This window comes from Ornithodoros turicata, chromosome 5 (genome assembly GCF_037126465.1).
Source record: "Ornithodoros turicata isolate Travis chromosome 5, ASM3712646v1, whole genome shotgun sequence".
Taxonomy (NCBI): domain Eukaryota; kingdom Metazoa; phylum Arthropoda; class Arachnida; order Ixodida; family Argasidae; genus Ornithodoros; species Ornithodoros turicata.
In genome coordinates this window covers 16,643,975-16,671,898 of record NC_088205.1, presented here as the reverse complement: position 1 = coordinate 16,671,898, position 27,924 = coordinate 16,643,975, and the positions used below count along the sequence as shown (strand labels likewise).

Below are 27,924 nucleotides of genomic sequence, written 5' to 3'. Positions count from 1 at the left end.
TGATGGGCGTGGGACAAAATAGGGAGGAAAGGAAAGAAAAAAAAAGGGAAGGAAGATACGTGGGAAAGAAACAGCTGCCGGGGAATATTTTTTTCCCGCTCCTCTCAATCGTCAATGTCGTTGCTATTTTTGTTGCAACGCAGAAAATAACCAGGAAGTTTGATTAGAATGCGTCCTTCCTGTCGACCCGCACCATTTGGAGGTGTAAAAATGAGAAAACGCGGCAGAGGTGTATCACGTCACCAATTTCCAAAACCTTGCGCTTAGGTATTGGGACAAAGTGACTGTTCATGAGTTTCTCTCATTAGAAATTTGAGATTGTCATAAAAGATTATGCTTCGTTTATTTTTCGCGCAAAGATCGTTTAAACGAAAAGTAACCGTACTTATGCTTATTTATTTCGTATTCGTATTGTTTATAAGCTGTGTATGGGCACAAGTAGGTGGCGAGAACAGCAAGGAGGACAGCGACACAGAGGAGTTGTTATGCATTCTGGACCGGCAGCAGTGGGAACTGCGCCATCCTCCGAAATCACTCAAAATATATCTCTCTGCACCAAAAGTGGAATTTTGAGTCTGTGCACGCTTTCACCTAGACCTTGCGTTTGTGGGCAGCCATTAGATGTGTGAGTACAATTCCTCTACAGTTGAACAACGAAAATATTTTCAAGTGCATTAACTTATGATATTTGAACTGTAGTATTTCAGCTCTCCGTGAATATTTAATGGATTATATTATATTATATTTAATGCCCAACAACAAGTATCAAGACATTCACGTAAGCCATGTCGCACAAGTTCCCTATACCAACAACATGCATCAAAAATCTAGATGGACACGGCGTGCCACACGCATATGACAGAGCAGGATTATTACTGCGAGTGTTCGGCATGTTCCTATTGTGCCACACTAATCAGGGGAACCGACGCACCTAAGCCAATTACAAGAGGTAGGGATCAAAGGCAGAAGGTCCTACACGAGTATGGACCAGCGCAGAGATGGTGGTCTCAGGTCATTAGGGCTGAGCCTTGAGGGTGTTCTGGCATCTGTGGCAGGTAGGCAGACGAGAGGGAGAGGAGATCTGTTTGCACGCCATCCGTGTCGGCGGGGATCAATGGGAAGCTTATCCGGGTAATTAGCCAGGGGATTTGTACAACTTGCAAATGAGCTACTCCCGCCCCCCTCTATCGGGAGGTCAGCCACATTCTTTTTTATCTTGCATGCATACTGGAAAAGTAATCGTTCTTCTTTTTTTTTCCTTTAAATTTCGTTTCTAGACTGCATTGCCTCTAAGAGTGGTTCGCAAAAGAGGTCTAAGCTGATCCTGGGTCGTGAAGCCCATGCATGCATGCCTCATGGCTCATGGAAGTGTTCTAGCAGTGGCTGGATGTCACACAGCCTGAATACTGCAAACTAGGAATTAAACGTTATGCGGAGTTCCGAACAAGCATTTGTGTGTATAGCTGGGAGAGTGCGTGTGAACAGGGTGTCGAACCGAAACGTTTTTCGTTCTGGTTTTCGGTCCGGTTCTATCATAAACGGTCCGGTACCGGTTCTGCTGCGGAGCAAAAAAATAACGGTTCATACCGGTTTTGAAAACCGGTTCCGCTTCTGGTGGGCATATTCATTCCCAGAAAAAAAAATCAATGTTGCAAAATGTAAACCCGTTTATTCCGCACACATGGTATGTCATATTAATAGGCAGCTGTGAAATTGGTAGCTCCTGATTCCTGTAGGTGACTGTCTGTTCAAATAGGCTTTCCCCTTTCTTGAAGCCCATGATACAGACGGACTTGTTTGTCGTGATGTCATACGTAAAGTACTTTCTTGCTGGATTGGTGCGATCGCGTCCCATCCGAATGTCTGTTGCTGCTTCCTAGCCAGCAAGCACCACCGCACGAGTACGACGCAAATCGATGAACACCTTCACTTACAAACACACTCGACGGCTCCGTTTTCTTTTCTTCTTGTCCTGTCCACAAAAGAAGCGCCACTTCGTACGCGCTTGCCCTCGCGGATACGTAAATGTATTCAGCTTCGCTGTTCTCAAGCAAGGGACGCGTTGCGCGACATTACCGATAGAACATTACGCTACGAGAACATTACGCAGCCCCCTTGGGTCGTGTTTAGTTCAGGAGGGTTTGGGCGGATGAAATTAAAACGAACACTACGGCACATTGGTAGAGAGTCACAACCGGTAACATGTACCTGTAAGTCTATGTGCGCGAACGATAAAACGTTACCAAGGGGTCATATATACCGACATACATTCCACCGTAACCGTAACCCTCGTAAAGTATCCGTGACATGACTTCAGTACACACGACGTCAGTTTCATGCGCTCATTCGTAGTCCAAACCGGCGAAGCTTTTTCTTGGACCGAGAACCGTTAAATAAATTTTTCGGTTTCCCTCCTGAGCGAAAAAAACGTATACGGTTTCGATTCCGTTCCGGTTCGCACCGAAATAGCGTTTTTTTTTTTTTGGTTTTCGGCTCTGGTTTTCGGTTCGCTCCGACACCCTGCGTGTGAATAAAGTCCTCTATCAAGTCGCCGTATGATATGTTCTGCGGAAAGGTATCTCCAGCAACGCACTGACGCTACCTGCATATTCTATAGACCGAAAACAGTAGCCATCTTTAACGCTGAACCTGTTACGCGCCACATGGACGGACATATTCGCGGACATATAACTTAAATTGGCGGAATATTTTGGGGGGGGGGGATATATTTATTAGAAAAAAGAAGAAAAAAAACTGAGGAAAGGTCAGCCAAACGAGACGTCGGCTTACTATTGGAATATTTGGGGGCCCACGAAAATCTAGGCAGAATATCTAGGGTCTGGCTTTCTCGTGTTAATCCTGATTCCCTGGATTATTACCTGGTCAGTTTATGACCGATTCGGGTTGAAATCAATTTCTCCCCGAATACTAATCACATGTCACGTTGTGCCACGCATCACGTGCAGCATTTAGTAACAATTTGTCGCTTGTTTGATGCAAATATTATTGGAGTGCGACTATAAACTATATGAAGCAGACTTTGTGTTAGACGATGTGATGCTTGACACTGTAAATCACGATGCATGCATGTTTGGCCAACACATGAACTTGAACTGCGTGCTGTTTGGCGAACAGAAAGAACAAAAAATAACCTGTAACACTCGAATGTGTCAAGAGACCCCGATTTCCCCCCAATTACAAATTTAAAAATAGCGGCGGATATTCCCATACCCGAAGCAGGGAAAGGCATTTAACCCCAAAAACCCCGACCCTAATAGGCCACCGCGAAGCATAACGTTGACTACCGCCAACCAGAGGAGGGCGTTTTTGTAAATGAAAATGCACAGTGACGGGGTAGCTCTCAGCGAAAATATTTTGCAAGATGGCTTCCCATATAGACTGCTCGATGAATGGTGCAGGTATCGAGCAGTGCTAAGTATCATTTCATTACTATGTATACCCATATGCCACCTCGGCCGACTTCAGGGGAAGCCTTGCCGACATCTGCCTGGAAAGTTTGTTCACAAATCGTGTAAAAAAAAAACATACAACGCAGCCCGTTGTGAGATCCGATCCTACACTCTTAAAAATGAACTTCACCGCATAGCACGCTCCTAGCCAACAATCAACTCGAATGATATCGCTATGTGCCCTCATTTGTTCAAAACGGTAGGCGTACGCCTTTTTTGTGACACTTATGCGGTTCATAATTGTCACAAAAATGGCGTACGCCTCCCGTTTTGAGCAAATCAGGACAGATAACGATATCATTCGAGGTGATGGTTGGCTAGGAGCGTGCTATGCGGTGAAGTTCATTTTTAAGAGTGTACAACCTTCTAGTCTTCAACGTGACCTTGCAGTGACCTCTACCGGGCGGATGTTTTATCCACTCTGACACTAGTAGTCGGCGATCTTTTATCGTTAAGAACAGGGCATGAATTGGCCGACTTCGTAACAATACTTCACAGCTCTAGCCATGGTGAAGACTGAAGACTAGGAGGTCGCGGGGGGGGGGGGGGGGGTTCGATTCATGCCACCTGTTGTGGTGTCCGTGGTTTTCACTGGGTTCCCAGGCCTACTTTGTCGGCATACTTCCCCCCGGAGTGGGCCACGGGACCCCTGCCCCTCCATCTTGCTGTCCGCTGTTTACGTCAGTACGCCGCTCATAGCCACAGCTGTTTCGCGGTGCCAACGTGGAACTGAGAAAGAATGTGCGAGAGCCATCTGTATCGACGCCGTCATCGTTTTGCTTCTTCCACGTCCTCCACATCGACCGGGTATGCTAGCCCTGACGGCGGTAATGAACCCGGTTCATCTGTCACGTCGCTCGTCTCATCTCTGGGCCCCGGGGCCGGCCTTAGAAAGAGGCCAGCAGAAAGTGATTGTTATCGAAGCCCTCCTTCCTTATAGCTCCACTAATTCCAGTCCTTCTCTTTCCCTCGAATGGGACACGTACTAAGAAAGGAACAAAAGGGGCAGTGTGATTGCCTGTCCTCCTAATCCACCTCGCGACGGGGACAGCCCTTTTGTTTCCAGGGTATAGTAGGCCGTAACTTCTTCCTCTTTTTTATACAAGTGAATCTTCTTTCAAGCTGACTGACGATTGATACCGAGGAAAGTTTAAGAAAGTTTCACACTAACAATGAAGAGGGAAGGGTGTTCTTTTTTTCTTCTTTTCGATCGGCTACGTGCCGCGTACAGATGGAGATAGGACACCAGGAAGGAGTAGGACGCAGAGGGATAGTTAGCGTGCGTCCTGGACCGATATTAGAGGGAACCGTGCCGATATTCGTCTCAGAAGTTTGCGGAAAACCGCAGCCGGCAGTAGGATACGAGCCTAGCATCTCACAGTCTTCAACGTGACTTTCGGGGTGCCACGAACTGCGAATGCTGCGATGTCTCTGGTTTCGTGATTACGATTCAGCAATTATACCCTAAAATGTCCAATAAAGTTTTCGCGGCCTTAGGGCTTTGAAAATAACGACCGGGAATGTTTGAATGTGATGGATAACGCCGTTACACTGAGATGTCAATAAAGTCGCTTTCCCTGTGTCCTTCTCTGAACACTCTAATGTCGTAGAGGCTCAGAGTAAAGCTGTCAATATTTCAGCTCTCCTCATTTTTCGTGAAATTGCATTGGCTGGGCTACGTAGCTGCAGAATGTCACGTGAGCTCCGTTAAAAAAAAAACTGTACAGAAAGCAGAGAACAAAGCGCAACATTGAAACCGAAACGTACAGCCACACTACGCTTTCCGTTTCGCAATAATGGTCACGTCATCAGTATGGCGACAATGCCGTGTATTCCTATCGCGCGTGCGCACGAACACATGCGCCATATTCGTGACGTCACACGCACAGATTATTCAGGGAAGGACCCCATTTGAAGGAGCAGCGAGTTAGGAAATTTCTGACATTTACTTTAGAATGACCTGATGGTTCCATTGGTGAAGAAACTCCCGTGGCTTAGTGGTCACGGTGATGGCATTCCACGCCCAGACCTGGAGGTAACCTGGGTTCGAATCCAGGTGCCGGCTGTGCTGTCTGGGTGTTTTCCCCGGATTATTCTCAGACGAGGGCTTTAAGACAACTACCGGCACAGTTCCCTGTGAAATCTGCCGAGGACGCAAGATGCCTCCTAGCAACATGCAGGTAAACAGATCGCTCGGAAATATCACGCCATCATGGGACGTTCATGTAAAGTTAATGAGATGAAACACCTTGCTACATACGCGTTGCATAGTCGGCACTTAGTTGCGGACTCCGCGGAATGCTTCCTAGGGCAAAAGGGTTCCTATTTCCGGCACCATTACGACGCAACGTATTCCATCTAGCGAAGATGCCCGTATGTTATTATTTGCTGAATCCTAAGCGGACAAATATTTCCATTTCCGCTGCTCTTTGATCTGATTATTTTCACCCGAAATAATTTATTCTTCTAGCAAAAGAGAGGTATATGTGGCATTAAGTTAAGAGAGGCGTGGGCTCAGGTTCGCGTAGCACATCCGCCCCTCGTACAGCTAAGGGTTCTGAGCCCAATTGAATGTTACATAAATACGTGTTGTTTGACAGGCTGATGCAGCGTTCACACTTGTATGTATTTTTAGGCTGTAAGAATATACATAGGGCTGGTATTTTACGATAGAGCGAATAGTATATGCGTACTTCTGATTCTTTATCCCGTTTCCTTGTAGCGCCTGCATTCGCGAAGAAACGGAAACATGTGAAATGCTTCGCACGGATGTAGTAAGCGATTATTGACTATTATCGGCTATTGACAAGTTTTTGTTTGTTTATTTATTTATTTATATAATACTACCTGCCCAATTATCAGGCCAGTGTATTATTGACTATTATTGACTATTGGCGTTTATTTTCACCTTACATCATCTCCGAATCTGCATACTTAGCGAATATTGTCTTCGAGTATTCGCGGAATTGTCTGGTGTTTCTTATGACAACACACTACGTCATCACTGCGTTGTCACATCCTCGTTCAAGATACTATAGGGTATCCTATAAAGTGCATGGGTGTACAGGGAGACCAATCGCACCGGGCACCGTAAACGTAACGCCGCGAGGACTGTGTCCCACTTCGTTCTCTTTCTTCGTTATTTTTTATTTCTTGTTGTTTCTTTTCCACTGGCCTTTCTTCGTATGTGCACGCGGTGCTGACGTAGGAGGTTTCCTACACACACACACAAACGAAAAACAGGAGAAACTCCATGCTGCGAAGCCTACACACAGAAAAATAAATAAATAAATAAAACTGCACAAATTTTATCACTCCCTCCAATCGAGTGATAGCCGCAACGTACAGCCAGCTACAGACGCATTTCGCCTGGAGCGCGGCGTACAACATAAACGCGTTGGCTGGTGTCACCACTGATGAAGCATTGTCAGTACATCGTAAATCTTTGTCCCGAGCTTCGGAGGAGGGATTATTGTTCCTCGTCAGCAAGTGCTCGGCCAGGCACTGTGTGAATACAAATGAAGGGATGGTGTCTCATGGGGGTACCACGCGTGATAGGGAATGTACTCTTGGGGAAACCACGGATATAGGGGAGCTTTTTTTTTCCTGTCACCCGGGTGTTTGTCGGAGCGTTTCATCAGCGCGGGGTTAACGGTCATGGAGAGCACTATGCAGGGAGAGCGTGAGTCCAGAAAATCGTGCTTATTGTGTTCCCCGCTTTAATATTTCTCAAGAAAGAATGTGGTACGGATATTGACCGTTGTTGCTGTAACTGGTTTGTGATATATTCAGCGGTGATGAAGGTACAGCATCGAGTACATTGGGTACAGTATCTGCTCGTTGATAATAGTAATATACATAATTTTATTTAACCACAAAAGTGATTAGGGCCAGTGACAATGAGTGATGATGGCCCCCAGGTCATGCTGAAAACTGGTAGGTTTACAGGTTCAAATCCCACTAAAGGCTGTGCTACATGAGGGTTCCCCCATGCTTCCAGTCTTGGTGAACTTCGGTCGTCAAGGTCTGGACAAAACTGCTGTGTACCGCAGTCGTCGAAAGAGCCACCGGTGTCGTTAGTGCGACGGAGAAATCTGTCGCTAGGGTGTTTTCGTCTACACCCCTAACGATAGCCAATGCCGCGAGAGGATTCTTTTGTGGGGGCGCATCCTTCTGAGCTCGAATTGTCCGCCAGATATTTGTGGCCGGGTCAAACGGTGAAAGGTGTTGATAAAACTTACGCCAACGCTTCCGGTCTTCTTTCTTAAGTTCTCGTGTTACTTCAGCTTTCATCCGGCGGTATGCTACAATGTCAGGAACTTGCCCAGTTCGGCCTGTTCACCGGAGGTCATGGACCGAGACTTCACTCTAAACGAGCTGAAGACAGCGTCGAAACTTGTGGATGTGGGCTCGTCCCCGGGCCCAGATAAAATCACCTATGCCGCACTGCAAAACCTTGACAGGCGGTCACTCTACGCTCTCCTTCATGTTTATAATACGTCTTGGCGACAGGGATCCCTACCATCTACCTGCCATGAAGCATTAGTTGCTCCCATCCTGAAACCAGGCAAACCCTGCCCTAACCTCCTTTCGCCCTGTGAGCCTGACAAGCTGTATGGGAAAACTGATGGAGAGAATGGTTTTGCGTCGCCTCGACTGGTGTCTCGAAAAGCAAGGTGTGTTCCCTCAAGAAATGGCTGGATTTCGTCGCCACCGAAGCTCAATGGATCCAGTTCTCGACCTAGCCTCTCCAGCCCAATATGCTCGTGCTCATCGGCGGATCGTCGTATCGGTTTTCCTGGACATCAAGCGCTCACATGATACCGTCGCGCACATTTGTGTGCTGCACGCTGTCTTGTTAGTTCGTGAAGAGCCATTATACGAGACAGAGGCGTACAAAGGCAGTCCTTGCTGGCTCCCAAGCCAAAACTAAAAAGAAGCTCTTTCTTTATTCATGCCCGCTTTTGTACATTCCGTGTGACTCAGCTGCGCCACGTGTTATTTACAGCTCAAGTGATATCGCTCGCTTGAGCCTCAATAGATAGTTCTTAACATTACATCTTTTTTTTTTTGCAAGCGCATACAAATTAAATAACATATCAAATCACAACCAGATGTCATAATGAAATAAATACAACACCAGTCAATGCAAAACTTCAGAAAGCACACACACACACACACACACTTTTTTGTCCTCATATTTCCGGGAACCGCCGAGGTGGCTTAATTTGCCGTCCATACCGTGATACTTTCACGTTAGATGCGTCACGTGTTATTTACAGTTCAAGTGATATCGCTCGCTTGAGCCTGAATAGATAGCGCTTAACACTACACACGCCTTGCGCTGTTTTGTAGTATCTGGTCTACTCTTCAGCAGGCTCCATGATTTCCTTACGGACCGAACTGTCGCTATCCGCACATTAAGCACATTGAAACCAAAGTGCAGCGATGGCTTCCTGCAGTTCCACGTCTTTCTGGCGCTGTGGGGCTTGATGGGGCTGTGATCAGCGTGTTCTAGCCGTTCAGCGGCTTTATCAGGGCGACTGTGCTTTACAGCCTACCAATCTCGCACAAAATTTCCACAACGTCGTTAAATACCCTTCGGACCCTGTATGCTCCGTCGCTGCCTTGGAGTTCCAAGAATGGCTGAAACACGGCAAGTCCTGGCTGAAGCTGGTGAACTCCCGGTGGAGGTACTCCGTGAGCTCGAAACGGCTCGACACTTCCTACGTTTGCGTGCGCACATTCCCCGTCACCCATTCCTCAGGAAAATTCGATACCGTCCTGAAAGTGATTTCCATCGTGTAGCACAGAGGACACGCTGGGCTCTTACTGGCTTCATAGCTAAGGACATCACACCGCTGAACGCCCCCTGGTCTCTGCCTGTCCCACCCACCTTCGTACGGCTTCCGGACCTCCAGGAACGAAGAGATCAGGTTCCCCCTCAAGTCCTTCGAGCCCATTTTTATGCTCTGGTAGACGCGAAGTTTTATACCTCTGCCGCCTGCGTATACCGATGGCGCATCTCGAAATGGCAAGTCATTGAGCTGCAAGCAATTGAAAATTCTGGCATCCGAGGCTCATCCGCACCGTTGCTGATGGATGTGTTAAAGGTTTTTCAACCTTGTCTACGAAGCAGAGCATAGGCTGGTTCTCCAATGGGTTCCAGCCCATTGCGGTGTCGAAGGGGCTGAACAGGCCGATAGAGCCGCAGAAGCAGCTCTCTCGTCTCGGAGACGGACGCGTATTGCGCTGCTGAGAGGAGATCGTCGTTCCGTACTTCGACACCTCGTGACGCCCCTGGCTACCCGCCAATGGACCGCTGACATTCTCCCCCCAGCCATGCTGAGTAGAATTGATCCAGCGCTCGCTTTCCGCATGCCTCGACATACCTCTCGTCAAGATGCCGCATTAGTTAATCGAACGCGCTTCGATGTGATTTTTACAGCGCAGTGGCGGTGCCGCTTGAGACAAGTTGACTCTGTGGCGGACCGTGGACAACGACGGGGATGGACACGCGCCTGGCGCACCCGTTTCTCAGTTCTACCAGTACTGTCCTAGCGTGAGGTCACGAACAACTGCCCGCTGGGACATTCCATGATCGCTGGTCAGGACTCATGTAGAGGGACACCGCCTCCTCTACATTTGGTGACCCGAACTATGAACACGAAGTTCGGCGCCTCACCTCAACTGGGACTCTTAGAGCTTCGGCTCCGGTGCCGGTCGCGGCACCCCAGGACCACGACACCGACAGCGCCTCACACTCTTTCCCGCTCGTTTCTGGCTGACGGATCTTTGTTCCCGTTCGTCACCAGCTGTGATTGTTCGCCAATGTGTCCCGTATCATGCACCTGTTCAAACGTGCACGTCATCCACGGCCGCCCTCGCTGTCCTCTTCCAGTGAACTCGCGGGTTTCTTCTGATTTATCGCTGCTCCGCGTCTGAGGGGGGAGTGATGTGGCGGACCGTGGACAACGACGAGGATGGACACGCGCCTGGCGCACCTGCTTCTCGGTTCTACCGGCACCGTCCTAGCGCGAGGCCACGAACATCTGCCCGCTGGGACATTCCATGATCGCCTGTCAGGACTCATATTGAGGGACACCGCCCCCTCTACAACTCTCCCCAATGTATTCACTGTGGTGCTGTAGAATATCTAGAGCACATTCTTCTCCATTGCCCACACTACCAACCTTCCCGAACCGTACTCTGCGGGTCCCTTAACGAGCTAGACTCTTGCCCCCTCTCTCTCACAAAATTGCTTGGTCCCTGGCCACATCCAGCCCACCAACGCTCTGCCCTCAAAGCTCTCTTCGCCTTTCTGGATACCATAGGACTTCGATCCTTATTGTGAAGGGACTCATTATTTGATTCCCCGCATCACCACCAGCAATGGGGTAGAGTATCGCTCCTGGCGATGAAACTCCCCATTAATCGTCATCTATTAAAGTCGTTGTTTCGCCCAGGTCTCCCGGTTGATTTTCCAGGCAGATGTCACTACAGTTCTTCCGGAAGCTGACTCACGACGCATACTAACTTCGCTCCGTCTCCCCATTCTTCCTACTGCCCTTTTCATATGTTCCCGCATGCGCAACGCTCATAGCCACAGTTGTTTCGCGGTGCTAACATGGAACGAAAATAAAATAAAGAAAGATAGCCACGAAACTAGTTAACCCAATAATAATAGTAAAACTTTTACCCTACACGACGTGCTCCGAAATTCTACAAAGCCCCCTCTCTCTCTCTGAACGACGGGGTCATTTACTGCGCTAACAAGCTCCGTGCGAGATCGCGATTACGACGTTGGAGCGAAGCCTTGAATAACGTAACGTCTTATTTGCGATCCGCCCCCCATTAGCGCGCGCAGCATTCAAGCAGGCACTCGCGACACCGTGTTTCCCATTACAGCGTTGTGATCTTGTTAACAAGGGTTTCCCGCAACAGCTGCTTATAATGCCCCCTTGTGCCTCGTCCCGCAACTACTTCCAGGGAAGATTGTCGCAATGTTCAGGTAATGCAACCACTTGTTTCGAAAGCGTGTTGCTCCGATTAGCTACGTCTCTGTTGATATACTTCTGTCCAGCTAAAACTCCCTATTAGGGAGCTTTCGTTGGGAGCACGCAACGAAAGCGATATACGATAAAGGCAGCTGTCAAATCCATGCTCAGGAATATGATGTTAGCAACTTCGAATAAATTGCTGGATAGACTTATCGGAACCGTTATCGGGAACCCTTCCGATCTACACTCTAAAAACAGATGGTGGTGGTGGTGATGAATGACCGGCTTGCCGTTGTTGGCCTCAAGTATGTGAGCTGCGTCACGACTGTAGCCAGGATGAGATGAGATGGTGTGATAACAGACGAAGGGGTGATGACGGCCGAAAATTAAGACCTAGGGCAGTCACTGCAGAGTTGGTGAGATGTCCGAGCAGTACTCATAGCCTTTGAGCTAGGCCAGATTCCTAGAGAAAGCAGACGAGGCTGCGAATTTTGGAGGGTCTTTCTGTGAAAGAGCCTCTGAGATGTACACTGTTAAAATGGAACTCCCCCCTGTCCTCCACTCCTTCCTGCTGTCCTCTCTATCTGTCCACGTCTGTAACGCCGCTCATAGCCACAGTTGCTTCGCGGCGCTAACACGAAATTACAAAAAAATGGAACTTCACCACATAGCACGATCCTAGCCAACCACCATTCTGAATGGTATCATTATCTGTCATGATTCGTTCAAAACAGGGGGAGGAGCTTATCTGGGACATGCATAATGTGCCCCAGATAGGCGCCTCCTCCCATTTTCAGCAAATAAGAACACAGAATGATATCATTCGGAATGGTGGTTGGCTATGTGGTGAAGTTCGGTTTTAACAGTGTAGGACGTCATCCACCGTAAGTTCCTGCAGTGGCCAAGGTATTTCTCCCGCATCGCAGCATATGCACAGCAATGCAGTAGGATGCTGTGCTCACACCACACTGCTTCACCACATAGCACGCTCCTAGCCAATCACCATTCCGAATGACATCGTTCTGCCCCCTCATTGGCTAAAAACGGGAGGCGGACGCCTTTTTTGCAACACTTATGCAATTACAGAAAGGACGTACGCCCCGCGCGTTCTACAAATCGGGAGTGATAAAGGTATATCACCCTGTGCAATGGTTGGCCTTCACCGTGCTAAGTTCTGTTTTTAGAGTGTACTAAGGACCACTACTCGTTGAACAAACCACCGCTGACAAAAACGAAAAGAAAAAAAAAAGATGGAGGGTCCCCTCACTGCTACTATACAGTAGTACGTTAGAGTCGGCGTCTTTTGTGTCGTGTTTCATTCGTTCGCAGATGTTCTCGAGCAGTCGACTGGTTTCGAGTTTAATTAATGAATAAATTAAAGGCGGGTTTGGCGGGGAACGTGCTATTGGCGGATTGGAAATTTTCACACGACAGCCCCACGTATGGTTTTATGATGATTATAGAGAGCGGGTTTTTGACCGCATAGCACGCAGTATGCCAATCATCATCGCGGAATGATATCGCTCTGTCACCCGATAAACTGAGAAAGGGGGCGTGTAAAGTGGAAACTTCCTCTGCGACCGAATGGCTCATTATTTTGGTGTTTACTTCTCCCCGCACTTCGCGGAAAACGACCGGCCACCGTGGGGTTTTACCGTTGTTCCTCCCACACACGTGGTCTGGAAGCAGTCACCAGATTCTGACTCCAGAACACGCAGGATCGGGTTTCTGTGAGCCGCGCCTCGCACATGTCCGTAGCCGACGAGAAGAGGTAATAAATTTTGAGTTCGAAGACGTTGGGTCAGTCGAGCTAACGGTTGTGCGAGGGGTGTCGTCTTGTTATATTTTTGCTGAGTGTTTTCGTTTGAATAGCGCGAAAGGGGGACATCGGGGGGACGAAAAACAACCCAGAGAGCGGGGGAGTTTGGGAAATTAGAGGGACTTGGCCTGTGGACTCCGTAGCAAACGGACCTGCTCGGAGGCTCGGAGTGACTTTGCCATATGATGTAAATTTTGTCCACGTAAAATCTATTGCTGTAAATAAACCTGTTACCAACTCTTGAATATCGTCTGCTGTCGAGCACTTGCAACTCAACCGTCATCATCACCGACAACTGGCCAGCCTCGGGGATTCAAGAGAGAGGAGAAAAGAACCACCTTTACTGGGCGCGCAGCTCTTTCTGTGCCAACGTTCCTTCCAATCGGAAGATAAAACGATACGATTCTGAAGGTTGGTCTGCCTAGAACGATTTATGCGACAAAGAGCGCTATACCTGTTAGTGCCTAGAAGTCCCTGTGTGAGGCCGACAACGCCGAGCCCTTTCACCACCACCACCACCACCACCACCACCACCACCCACCACCACCTAAAAATCCGCTCTCTAAACAGCGAAGCACGTTGTTTCAACCAGCGGTGGCTCGAGAACGACAGCTGCGTACGTCACGTAGGCTTGCGTCCGCGATACAGAGAACAGAAGACTCTTTTAAGGTACCATAAACGTTATGTTCCCTCTTAGCTTTCTCTTGTATCCGTGTCTTCCATGTGATGTAGAGCAGAAACCGGACGCTGCTCGCAATGACGTCATGGAAGGGAAAATGCTGGCTGTAAAAGTAAATGACAAAGAATTTTTTTATTGATTTTTTTTTTAAAATTGTTTCCCCAGAGTATGCAAAGAAATTATGCGACAGTGTTTTCTTTCTTCCCCTCAATTTTGGTTTTGGGACCATTCTCTTACTTTACCTTTTCCGAGTCTGAACAAGAAATGACATAGGTCTACGTTTATATTCAAAGTCTTCTCCCGGGTTGACAACTTAAAACTCCACTTGAGGAGCTCGAAACAGAGCCGCAAAGTCAATGAAACGCGAAAGGGCAAACGCAACAGAGCGTAGTTGAGAGTGTGGCAAGCATTTCACGTCCCTGATCGGATCACACGGATGCCAGAGCTTGACTCACTTGTTTTCTACCCAGGGGCGGAAAATTTCTCTGAGAGGGGAATCAGCCTTGGCCAGCAAGATCAATTAAACACTATGTGAAGACAGAAATTGAGGAGGGGGTTAGGACGGCCTGACCCCCCCCCCTTCTAGATCCGCCCCTGCTTGTACCCTTTAATCAAACTGCAGTGTTTTGATTAAAGACTGTCCTCCTTGATATTACGATATTGTAGGAGCTTCTACACTTTGCGTGGGAGAATCTGCGTTGATTGCAGCGCAGAAAGTGCTTTCCTCAAAACCGAGATCAATAACTGTCTTGGGAGCTCCACAGCCTCATCTGAACTTATATAGCACTTCAATGCATAACTTTCAGTACGGCTGAATTGCAGCTGAGCAGAGAAGAATGGGATAGATGGATGGGGAGGTACGGAAAGGGGTTTGTGCAGCGGCCGTCGATTTTCACGCCCTTCCTCTCCCTCGCAATTAATTAGCGTACTGGCGACGAGAGAATCGTATTCCTAACGCCCAGCGGAGAAAGCGAGCCTAACGCGTGACTGCATAACGGCTCACGCGTGTTAGTATATTCTTTTTTTAGGTTGTTTGCGGAGTTTGAAAGTTAGCCTATTTAAAGGCAGATTGTCTAGAAAGGCAATGATGAGGTTGGTGCAGTTGACGATGAGGTTTAAAATTAGGCTACGGCGTGGAACGTGGGAGAGCTTGCTTGTAGCTACAGTTGCTGTCCAGTTAATTATTAACCTGTATTTAGTACACGTCTATACACATCGAGGCAGAACATCATGTGACTCTCTAACGGTACCAGTCAGGCTGCTCTGCTGATGAGGTTACAGCAAGGTACAGAGCTGATTTCGATATGTTAGGCTCATATATTACAGTGCAGCCATTGATCGTGTGCTCTCGTCTTACTTATCGGCTAATAATCATACATGTATAATGATGCATGTTGTCGGTAACATTTCCTCAGTCTGGAAGATATGGAGAAACGAGCGACACAAATGGACGAGATGATTCGTCCGTTTCTCTCTCTCTTTTTTGCATATCTTCCCAGACTCAGGAGCATGTTTCTAACAACATCATGGTAAATAAGCCTGAACACTGGGCAAACGCTGAAGGCAAACACGACAAGACAGCAGCAACACATAGCGACATATCCGCTAAGCACTCATGGCCTTCCACGCGGACAACACTTCCACGACTTGGAAGAGAAAATTATACTTCGGCACATGCCGACACTTATGACTGCCTTTTCTTAGCGTAACTTTGCGGCAAACGTTCCGAGAAAATTTCCAATCCCTGTCTCTAGCTGAAGCTCAAAATCTGCTCGCAGTCCTCGTTTTCTGTCATCCAGAGACAGTGACATTTTTGTCGACTGCCTGAGCAACATTCGAACCAACTTTCACGATTAAAAAACTATAAAGCACACCATGTAAGAACCTCCGTAAAATGCTGTGTGAGCACTTTACCCCAGCAACCGCATTTCTATAGTACGGTGGAAGCCTTTGTTCCACTATGTTTCCGCAACCATAGCACGGAATTCCTTAACAGCATCCCTTCGGGTAGTCCCGATAAACAGGTGCTGAAGAATGCACGAAGTAACTTGGCCTTAACCCAGGCCTGTGCCTCGCATGCCAATCGATTGGAATTCGCTTGCGCCCCGCGTTTGAATTGGGGAACGCACGAGCGGACGCTTCTGCAGGTCAGCCTTTGAAAAATGACGCTTACGAATGCTAAAGCGGTCGCGTTTTAGGCCCCTGCTTGAATGCAGCAGAGGCTCTGTCGAACATGCTGCGATTTCAAGCCGTCCGCTTGAAACGATGTCACGTGCTCTGATGTCCTTGTCGAACGTGATCGTTTTTGCGTTCCATGTTTTCCGGACAGGAAAGTTTGAGGGCCTTTCAAAGTGCGGGGAGAAACTGTCTTATCTTTTTTTGGTTTCTCGCATGCGGAGAGAGTCCTCGTGGACAAACAGATGCTGTTTTCTCTCTCTCTCTCTTTTTCTTTGACGCTCTATATTAGAAAGAGGAAGGAAATTCACCGCTGAACTATTCTCAGCTATACGTGCTGGGCGAACGCGATGCATCGTAGACAGGTCCTGGTTACACGTCACAGCAAACGTCAACGCACACGTGACCATAAAGATGGCCGCACCAGTGATCGACGGCCAAACGATTTATTAACAGCGCGCCTGCTACAACGAAGTCGTGTTGCTGAGATAAGCACACGGCGCCACATATGTGCTGGAGGACGCCTGTCTCGTGCCATATCATTTAGCATGCATCACCTTCTTCTGGGGCTCCGCAAAACATGTTTTGTGGCAGCATGGCGTATATCGAGGACGAGCGAGCATTATAAGAGTTGCGTTGATGGGTTTGAACTGTAAATGAAGAACTGTTATGCAACTCAACTTCGAAATCAGATCTGTCAGTCAGAAGACGTAGGGCGCAACAGGGGATAAAGGGACGAAGCGACGGAGACTCACAAACCAGCAATAATTGTGGGTTTTCGAATCTCAGTGTCCACTTCGTCGCGCCCTTTGTTTTTTGTCAGGATTTCAGGGAAATGTCGGCCGCTTCACGTAACCACGAGCTCGTTTGCCACTTACTACTTTGCTCATCCTAGCATATGCTGTCATTGTCTGGAAAGTATCTCGTCCGGATCATAATCGGCCCTAGCTGTTGCCGTCTGGTAGTCTGCATGTAACATGGCTTTCGCCTAACTACGGCTATCACCTTAGTTACCTCTTCCCATGTTCGTACATCGATCAAACTTCAACTCGTACCCTTGGTGGTTGTTACACAATTTCAGCGTATACCACGAACACAGCCTGGCGATCACGCGATGGAAGCACTTCCACGTATGTCACGTGACCCTATAAAGCCACGGACGGACCTACACGGTGGTTGGTACTATAAAGCTATCGCTTTATTAGTAGACACCACACCGGAACACCCTTCCGTGTTATTCCCATACTCCTTGCACGAATCGTATCCCTTATACCAACATGTTCAGCACATCACGGAGTGCGCCGCAAATTACCCAGCATACCATCACAGCCGAATCAACCACTATACCGATTCCATTGCCAATGTAAACAGTATCCCGCATGCCAAGCATAACAGGCATCGAAGCGTTCCGTTCGCGGAATATTCACGGCAGGATTCGCAGATCAAACCAACCGACACTAATTACGCAAATCTCATCATCAAAGCGAGCTTACAAAGACGTGGGATTTCAAAGCGGCATTGGTAATCCTATCGTTACATATTCATGTTTCTTCTGCCCTGATGTATATGTCACCAGTATGGCGGAACGAAGTGCTACCTGGCAGATTAGGCTTCGGTTTCAATGTCGTATTTTCTGTCCTGTTGCGCCTGATGACTTCTATTCTCTTTCACTTGGTATTCCAGTTCAATCAACACCGATGAACGACGATTGCTCCGGTTACGCGGAGGTTTCCACTCCAATGGAGGATTTACTAAAGCTGTCACGCTGCCAGAAACACCAAGTACTCGTGGCCAGCGAAATAACCTGGAAAAAGCCATCAGAGGGCCTTTTCCAGGTTCAAGCCATCGTTTTCCTCAGACGGCCCAAAGCGAATTTCAGCACTGTTCCATACTAAGTCGGTCCAGAATTGGAGCTTTGAGGCAATTAATTAGGGTTAATTACGAAGCCGTAATTAATTAAACTATTTAAGGACTTTCCAAAATGAGTAATTGTACTTTTGAGCAACTTATATGTTTTTGCCTGTAACATGTACACTGTTAGAAGAAAAGGTATATAAAAGGTATAAATAAGGTCTAGAGTACGACATTTATACCTCATCACCACTGTCTATACCCTGTTTAAACCATGTGTAAGGTATAGATCTCTGATTCTATACCTTCCGCGGCAGCTGAGGGTATAAAAAAGTACTTCTATGTTACGATTATACCTTCAGTGTTTTGTATACCTTTTCTTCCGCAACATCTGGGATCACATTAATTTGTGACGGCGACTATATCATCTCAGTTAAGCAATAAGTTGATTTAAAAACATAGTAAGTAATACAGTAGCATTCTAATTATATTGGGAAGTGACATCTTGAAGCCAATTGTTTGATCCCAAAATAAATAAATTTACACGCCCACACTTCTTAAGTTGCTTCCTGGGCGAAGGATGGTCTCCACCATGTGTAGCCGCGGTGTGTTGTATATATGTATCTGTTCTCCAGCAAATGCTAACTGCTCCTGGAAATATTTTTCCTAATATTTGTTGTTGTTGCTTCTTGGTTTCCAATTTAATGCTAATTGTTACTTAATTTCTTTCCTCTGCGATTCACATCCATGCTTTGTGAGTTTGTGCGCGAGTGTCTCCAGGTTTGTTTGTTTTTTTTCTTTCTTTTTTTTGTATCGTTCCTTTGGTCCTTTTTTTTTTTTTCAATATTTGTGGAAAGCTGCGCTGGGAAGCCGCCACTCGGATATGACGCTGAAACACATTGAATATTACCGTTTTCTTCAATTGTACCCACAAGGTCTTCAACATATACCCTCAAGGAGGTATATCTTTATACCCTGAGGTGCAAATAATATACCTTCAGGGAGGTATAAAGATAGTATACCTTGAGGAAGGTATAGCGTTTATACCTCAAAAGGTATGCGCCCTGGGACAAGCCGTTTATACCCCAAAAGGTATAAATTTTTCTAACAGTGTACTTGTCAAGCCCAATCAGGTGTCATGGCATTTTTCATGTTGTGAAGAGTTTTTTAGTTTTTTTTTTTTTTTCGATGTGAAGGTCGAGTTCGAAGGTACTCCGTTGCTTTACGTTCCCACTTCCGTGAGAACGTCTGCAACGGCGCCCGTAACGGCAAAAAGGTGGCTTAGAAGTCATTTTCCGGTGGTGGTGGTAATGGACGAACTGCACCGGCACCGTCCAAGCAACCGCTCACTGCGCGAGTGACGACCATTGGAAGACTGTGACCAAATAATCAAAGTAAGGAAGACTATGAAGGTCCGTTTCCGACAGCATTTTTCCGTCGCAAAATCGTCCGTTTTCCCACGTCACAGTCTCAAAAATTGTACTTTCATCATAGTAGTGTTTGGTTTCTGCTGAGCTGTGTACAAGGGAGGAATTCTAGTAGGCACAACGGCGCGGACTCTTTGATCTGAGGGATCGACAACTACACTCTTAAAAATGAACTTCACCGCATAGCACGCTCCTAGCCAACCATCATCTCGAATGATATCGTTATATGCCCTGATATGTTGAGAACGGGAGGCGTACGCCTTTTTTGTGACACTTATGCTGTTCATATACGTCACAGAAAAGGCGTACGCCTCCCGTTTTCAACGATATCATTCGAAATTATCGTTGGCTAGGAGCGTGCTATGCGGTGAAGTTCATTTCTAAGAGTGTATGCCTGCTGGTTCCCACCTGATAACGCTGACGCGAGTCACGGCGCCAGTGGCGCCTCGAGGCGCAGGGAGTCAGCACGTTTTTCTTGTTCTCACTAAAACGGAGCACTCACAGCAGTGTATCTCGGTTTGCATTACTTTTCGGGATGATCCCTTGGTCTCTTGAACTTTCATTGAGTGCATTGGCACCTTTAGGTTCGTCCAGTTCCATCATTTCGCCGCCCATCACGTTCTACTTTTAACGACGTTTACGGTTGAAGCGTAAGGTAATAAAGGAAACACAAAGAAGTAGTAGTAGCGACAGAGGCGAAAATTAGTGGACAGAAAACGAGAAGGCAAAACGTGGCCGTCATTATACACATGACCATCAAAATGGCGGCGCCCGTGACCAGCGGTAGTACCGTCACGGTAGCTCCAGACTCTCCCTTTAAGTCTCCACGGCGATTGAGGCTGAACTGTGCTAACGCCGGTTCCGTTATATTCCTAGTTTAGTTTATATGTAGGGAGTGACTTTTTCGAGTTAAATGCCTTTCTCAGATTGGGGGGTAAAAATCGGGCGCCATTTTTAAATCTGTAATTCGGGGAGAAATCGGGCGATAATTATGCCTTCGGGTGTCATCGGGTGTTTTTGTTTCTCCTCTTGTCTATTTAGTCCTTTCCTGATCTCTTTCTTCTTTCCTTTTTTTGTTCTTTTGTTGTTTTTCTTTGCGAGACCGTGACCTTCCAGCGGTAATCCCCGAAGGCATAGACAGTGTTGACACACATGGGTTTATTGCTGGGAACGTAGGTAGTAGCTCACAAGCACCAAATGCTCATAACCTCCAAACGCCCACATGCACCGAAAAAAGGTTGGTGGTTTTGAGCGTTTGGTGGAAATGAGCAGGAGGGGAGAAGCTGCTCATAAGCACCAAACGTCCACAACATCCGAATGCTCATATGCACCGAAAGGTGGGAGACCACAAAGGCGGAGGAGGAGGGGAGGAGGAGTGTCGTTGGGAGGAACCCGAGAGGTCTGCCTGCCTGATTAGGCGGCATGTTTCTCGGGAAGGGAAAGGTGGTGGAGAGGAGGAGAGGAAAGGGTGAAGTGGAAGACCGAGCGGAATCCGCTCGGGGGGAGGATAGCTGCGTCCATGGGCAAACTTCAGGGGAACTGTGCCGGCATATGCCTATTACACATCTGAGGGAAACCCAGGAAAAACCCCAGACGGCACAGCCGGCCCGGGGATTCGAACCGCGGACCTCCCAGTCTCCAAGCGCACGCGTTACCGCTGCTCGTTACCGCTGCTCCACCGGAGCTGGTTCCACAAAGGCCGGGTCTTCCTCTCCCGCATTTGGAACGAGGTCATAGGGTGAGACAGGTGGAATGAATGTCGACTACCAAGGCCGCCTAATGTGTCAGTTTGAAGTTTATGTAATAGCTTGGTCCTGCTTGTATGTAGTCAGAACGAATTTTTATGGAAGTTTATTTTTATCTTTATAAACGAAGTTTATGAAGTTCGAATTTGACTGAATGTGTGGGTTTGAATGGGGTTATCGTGAGTCAATGGGTGTTTGAACGTGACAAACACGTCCGCCGTAGTGTCCGCCCATTTGGTCGCCCAAACGCCGTTTGGTCAAATGCCGTTTTATCGAAGGCGTTTGATCGAACGCCGCTTCGTCGAAAACCGTTTGATCGAAAGCCGGTTGATCGACGCCGTTTGTTCGAAAAACGTTTGTTCGAAGGGAGTTCAAAACTGCATGCACTGTGTCATCCGTACCTCTTTTTCTGTAACTTTTGACTCGAGCATACGGAGCGGGCAATCAGTGTACTCTGCTTTTTTCATTTTTATTGTTAGTATTTTTTTTTTTTTGCAGGGAGACCACTGGGGGGGAATATGTTTAATGCAAAGTAAAAAAAAGAGAAGGGAAAGGTTAGCCACGATGTGGGCTTGCAATTCCCTAAAGCTTTCAAGCAAACAAAAGAAGATACAAACAGCTGGGATACAGAAAATTATGAAAAAAGACAGAAGAAACAGTTCCTTCACTAATCGTTACACAGAGGACGTATCAGAGAATGCCCAGGAGTTTAGATTCCTGAAGGAATCGTGTCAGCGCAGACGTGACTTCAGCGTGCTGGGTAGGGCCAAGTAGCACCGCGAGGGAAAGCTCTCGGTAGCCTAGATGAGCAAGGCGGCGCTGGAGGCTCGATCGGGGATCTTCGTACCGCTGGCAGGCAATGAGGATGTGTGGCACATCGGCTTCTACGTTGCACGTTGGACAAAGAGGCGATGGGTGCTGATTCATATTAAATAGGAGGAGAGGAGTTCGTGCCACATTCAGCCGCAGCCGATGAAGCAACGATTCCTCGATGTGCGGGATGCGGCCAGACACACCATATGTCTAGGTCAATGGATTTAAGGAAGGCATTGGTTCGTATAGCTTCTTGCTGAAAGAGCTGTGTGCGGTTGGCAGTGAAGCGGCGGATTTTCAGCTGGCACATAGAGTGCGCAAGGGGAAAGACAGTTGGTTGCTCAGTGTCGTTGGCTTGCCGAGCAAGAGCGTCAGCACGATCATTGCCTGAAATTCCGACATGACTCGGAATCCATTGGAACACCACTTCGTGTCCCAGCGATACAAGTTCAGAGTGCAGGGCGATGATCGTGGTGTAGGTGTCACTGATGACTGCGGCAGAGTAAGAGGCCACGCCTCCAGAGCCACTTTACTGTCGGTGAGGATCGACCAGGCCCTGGGCGCACACGAGGAGACATGTCTCAAAGCGGCCAGTAATGCGAATGCCTCGGCCTCAGCAGATGACATAAGAGGGAGCTTGAAGCCGTGCTCAGCTCCATCCTCTGGGATGCAGAAGGCAGCAGACGACCCAACTAGAGAAACTGAAACATCGTTGTATATTGGGTTCGATGCCGGTGGTGACTGTAGATGTGGTACAAGATCAGTTGGCAGGCCACAACTGGTGACACAACCTTCTTTTTCCTAAGGCCTGGAATGGACGTTTGTACAGTGGGGTAGTGAAGTGTCCACATGGGTGGCGCAAAGGAGGCCCGGGCGGAGGTTGAGGGGATGTTGCTTCGTAAACGGCAAATAGCTTGACCGAATGCAGATGCGGGATAACGTTGCGCAATGTCACAGAGGTAATGGGCTGGATGGCGGGCAAGAAAACGTGTGTACGCATGCAAGGCGACACTATCGCGAATTATAAGCACCGATGGCTCGCGTGCCTCCGCCAGAACAGAGAAGGTTTCCGTTGTCTTTGGCACTCCCAAACAGAGACGGAGGCTTCTGGCTTGAATATTGAGCAGCTCCCGCTCGTGAGTGTTGGAGATCCCATAAAGGACAGGCAGGCTATAGCGCATAACGCCAAGCAACAGGGAGCAGTGCACACGATGGAGGTCAGCACAGGACGGGCCCCATGTGGATACACAGAGGTGCCGGAGCACATTACAGTAGATGCGGGCGCTAGCAGAAAGGGAGTTGATCTGCCGCGACCATGTCAGTCCCCTATCAATGATGATACCTAGATACCGATAATGCGAGACGTAGTTCAATCTAGGGCCAGCTAGTAATAGGGGGTATTTGGTGTCGTAAGGGTGTCGCTCGAGTGCTCCAACGGGTCGCTTGGGGAATCATGCCTTAAAGCTTTGACGACGACCCCAGCCGGTGACGTCGATGGCTTCCGCTTCGAAGAGCCGTCACGGTGGTCCATAGTGTCCGCCCACGAGGAGGAACTCATGCACTCAACCTCGCCGGCGCATGAAGCAGGAACCAAAGATGCTGCTTGGGTCACTGGTTCCCGTGGAATGTTCAGATCACCAGCATCAGCATTCACAGCTCTCCCGGTTTCTGGTGCGGGAAGATTCGGAGGGCTGCACTCAGGGTGAGCCGCCGGCGCACACAGTACACTGGCACTGGGGTGTTCATTCACCACCTCCACATCCTCATCAGCAATGTGGTCCATTAGCTCTGTCCCTTGATCCTGAGCAGCTACAGCAGCCGCATAAGACTAAGGACAAAAGGTGGCTTCATGTCCAAACCGTCGACAAGAGCTGCGTTGGGGAACGCGGCAGTCCCGACGAATATGTCCCAGGCGTTTGCATCGCAGACAAAGTTGAGGTCGATCTTTGCACAGGAAACACTTGACTACCACGGATATTGATTAGATGGGTGACGTCCTCAGGCGTGATATCTTTCTTCAGGCGGAGCTTTACAGTTCGGGAAAGAGAACCAACGTTCCCCAACTCAGGATCGGACCAGGTGATCTTAGCTGTCTCCTCGACGTTGCCGTAGTTCACAAACGCGGCTCGTATATCGTGCTCCTTTAGAGCAGTAGGAACCCAGTTCAATCGCAAATGAAGAACTGGATTCGTGGCCTCTAATACGGCACACATCTTGCCCTTAACTGTGAGCGCACGGTGAGACAAGAAGCTTGTTTTCGCTGCAAGGGTTCTAAACTGCAAGAGCCAGACGTGGTTGTAGTGGTACTTACCCAGATCTTCTACGTCAGAGAATTGGAGAAGGGGCCGAAGAGCGAGCTTGAAGTCCGTCACAGTGTAAGGCCTACCGGTGACATCGGCATGGAGAACGGAGCAGAGACTGAAGTCCACAGAGGAGGTGAACCGAGGGAGAATAATTTTGTGGTCGTCAGAGGGTTGCACAGAGTCAGTGGAAATAATAGGACGGGAATTAGACCACTGGTTACTTGCAGACATTTGTAATTTACGAACCAGTCGGACACATGTTGAAGAAAGTTGTCCCAGGTTAGGAGCAGCCGATAGACTGTGCTTCTTCTGAGCACCCTTCTCATTGCTGGTGACATATTTAAAGGGAACGGTCTGAAACGGGATAGCCATACGTGCACGTAAGCCACTCGAAGTCTGTGGATGCTAAGAAGGAAATTTCGCCATGGCACAACGAAATATATTAAATTAACAGCATATATAACACCTTAGTTCAACCTCGTTTAGTGTATGCATCTGCCATCCGGGTCACTACACATGCACGCTATCCGAAAAAATTGAGAAAGTACAAAGATCTGCTGCCCTGCTTATCTTGTCTAGGTTTCGAAGGACTTATTCGGTTACATGTCTGTTGCAAGAACTAAATTTAGATTCACCTGTACGTAGGCGAAAAGTAAATAAACTAACACTGTTCTTTCTCTTATACAATGGTCAGTTGATTACAAAAATAATACATTGTTAAAATTTATCCACATGCAACAGGAATAAATAATCGAAAAATGTCATTAATTTATTTTTTATTTATTTGCCAAGAATGTTTAATACTTGAAATCAATTATTATTTGACAAAGGGTTGGGGGATTAACATGTATGGCATGTTTAGTCACTATGTGTCAGAGCGGAGGAGCCTATCAGGTTGTCGAACGGGCGAGGGTGAACAACATGGGCCCTTGGACCGCTTCTTGGACACGAAAAAGTGGGTTAGCATGAGGAATGTGTTTACGAACAAGCGGGTTACACGCAGGTAAATGTTGCTTAGGATAATGGCATTTAGAACTCCGGCGTTGCTTTCTTTTTTTATTTTTTATTTTTTTTCATTTTCAACACTCCAAGTGAACCGATAAAAATCGATCAAATGACCGCTGCCCTTTCGATCTTCGATGAAATGTCTTTCGACCAAATCATATGTCGGCACAGTTCCTTTAGAAGTCGACCAGGATGCACATTCCCCCAGGCCGTCAGTCGAGACGTTGCCCACCTCTGTGAGGCCAACAACGGCGAGACCTTTCATCGTCACCACAGTGAATTAAATTCGCCTACCTGAGGTAGAGTGTGGTTGACAAAACGTCTGAGAGAAAATGTGGCCGATGAACGGATACCAACATGGAACGCCGGAACAATAAATGCTGCACGCCATTTAATGAGGAACATAAAAGCGGTTCCATTTGCTGCACGGCTTGTATTGTACAAATTGCGTCTGTTCTTTCTGTTCCTCCCTTTATTTTGCGGAGTACAGAAAAACGCGACAAGATCAGGAAGCAGTTCTGCAATGTTTGCTACCTTCTCCTAAAAGTGAAAAAAAAAAAAAAAAAGGAAGAGTCGTCTTTCTGTAGAACGAAAATTCAAATCTCAGCTCTTTCTTATTCTCACTGATCAGGCCATATCTTCTGTTTTGTCGACCAACTCGTGGAGTGGTAAAAGTTATTTGGATTTCTGTAAAACGCTAACAACTCGGAGCAGCGTCAATGGGAACTTGAACTGGAGAATCGCAGCAAAAATTTTGAAGTAAAAATGGTAGACATCGATGCCAGCGAACTTATAATGGAATATCGTTTTGTGTCAATAGAGGACGCCCAATAAAGAGACGCCAAACAATTTTTAACGTACACATACAAGAAAGCCTCCAGGAGATATATCTGAATCCTTGCATTTACGTCAGGATTCTATTTTCTGACCACACCAGCTACTGTCACTGATGCTGAGAAAAGTCTCAGCACAATGAGACTGACCGATCAAGAATATCCTGCGCTCAATTAACCATAAGAGATGTCAGGCTTTCTGACTTCGTAGCCAACCGAAAACATGATTATCGTATCTCTAGACTATGACGCGTTGATTAACCAACTTGCGAAGAAGGGGCTCGAAAGAATGGTTTTGCGCAAATGTTCACTGCAGGCCTATGTATGCATAATATAAACCCTATATAAATGTCGTATTCCAGCTTCTGCACTGTGAGTGAACCCGGACATATGTTCGGAGAGGACCACGCTATTTTTGTTGCTGCAGCCATGGGAGCCGACTGCCTTTCGAGCTAGAATCAAGTCTTTTGTCCTAGACTGCCTCCATGTCTACGAAAATAAGCTCAAATTGAAATCCATAAACGAGAAGGCGCTATTCGTTCTGGCTACATACAAGCAGGACCAAGCTGTTACATAAACTTCAAACTGACACATTAAGCGGCCTTGGTAGTCGCCATTCATTCCACCTTTCTCACCCTATGACCTTGTTCCAAATGCGGGAGAGGAAGACCCGGCCTTCCTGGTTGCCCGCCTTTCGGTGCATATGAGCATTCGGATGTTCTGGATGTTCGGTGCTTATGAGCAACTTCTCCCCTCCTGCTCATTTCCAAACTCAACGCTCAAAACCTCCAAACGCTCATATGCACCGAAAAAAAGTTGGAGGTTTTGAGCGTTTGGAGGTTATGAGCATTTGGTGCCTATGAGGCACTTACATGTGTTACACCTGACGACCTTTGTTCGTCTTCCGTGGAAACGTCACTTGAGGATTTCATAGTGTCTGGAATTCGGGGAGAAATCGGGCTTAACCCGAATTGGTCGAAGGTCAGTTTGTGGGGGGGGGGGGGAGGATAACCGTGCGGAATCGGGTTTAACCTGAAAAAGCCGCTCTCTATTTATACGTGATCCAATAATCGGGCTCAGCTCCGCGTTCTCGAAGCAGAGAGAGAAAAATGGAAGGCATGAATCCATGCACGGCCACCTAACAACGATCCACTATCTCTGAGGATGGCACATAAATACGCCGTCACGCTAAACGCTCATCCCTTTCATCCGAAATACAGTCAGCCAACATCTTTCTGTTCTTCGAAAGCCCCAGTTGTCATCTCCTTTGCTAGACAGTTACGCTAGCTGCTCCGTCACAGCAAGTAACGCGCACTTCTATGGATATTATGCGCCCATTGTGTAGCCGATGAAATATTCCACTTCCGCCACTCTCTCGGACGTCGTGGACGTCGACGCTGTCGTCGAGGCTGCCTTCCACAATATCGAGTTACCAGCTAGGACAGCGTCCCCTCGCGTCGGACGCTCGAACTCATTCTTATGCAGGAGCAATGGAGCTCGAGCAGAAGCCTGGATGACCCTACTCAATGTAGCTTTTACCCCTTTTGTCTGTGTTTTGTGTGAGCGAGTGTTTTTGAAGGAGCTCGCTGAGGATTTTCTTGGGCGTCTTGAAGATGCCGAGAGTGGTTGAGGCTGTGTATGAAGAAGAGTGCCGGCTCGATGAGGCGTGTCATTCACTTTTTGTTCGCGACTTTGAAGGGGTGGCGTCGAGTGGCAGAAGGAAGTGACAGGACAGATTAGTTTTTGTTTTTGCATATTACCAAATGGAGTGATTTAAACAAAAAAGCTCCAAAGGACCTGCATT

At 47.7% G+C, this 27,924-nt stretch overlaps 1 long non-coding RNA gene across 1 annotated transcript in view; it reads left to right on the top strand.

The window, feature by feature from the left end:
- The first annotated feature begins 604 nt into the window (after positions 1-604).
- LOC135394116 (uncharacterized) overlaps positions 605-27,924 on the top strand; it is a 106,001-nt gene continuing 78,681 nt past the window's right edge. Inside the window, exon 1 of the long non-coding RNA XR_010422771.1 lies at positions 605-625. This is a non-coding gene — a long non-coding RNA (uncharacterized LOC135394116). The remainder of the gene's footprint in view (positions 626-27,924) is intronic.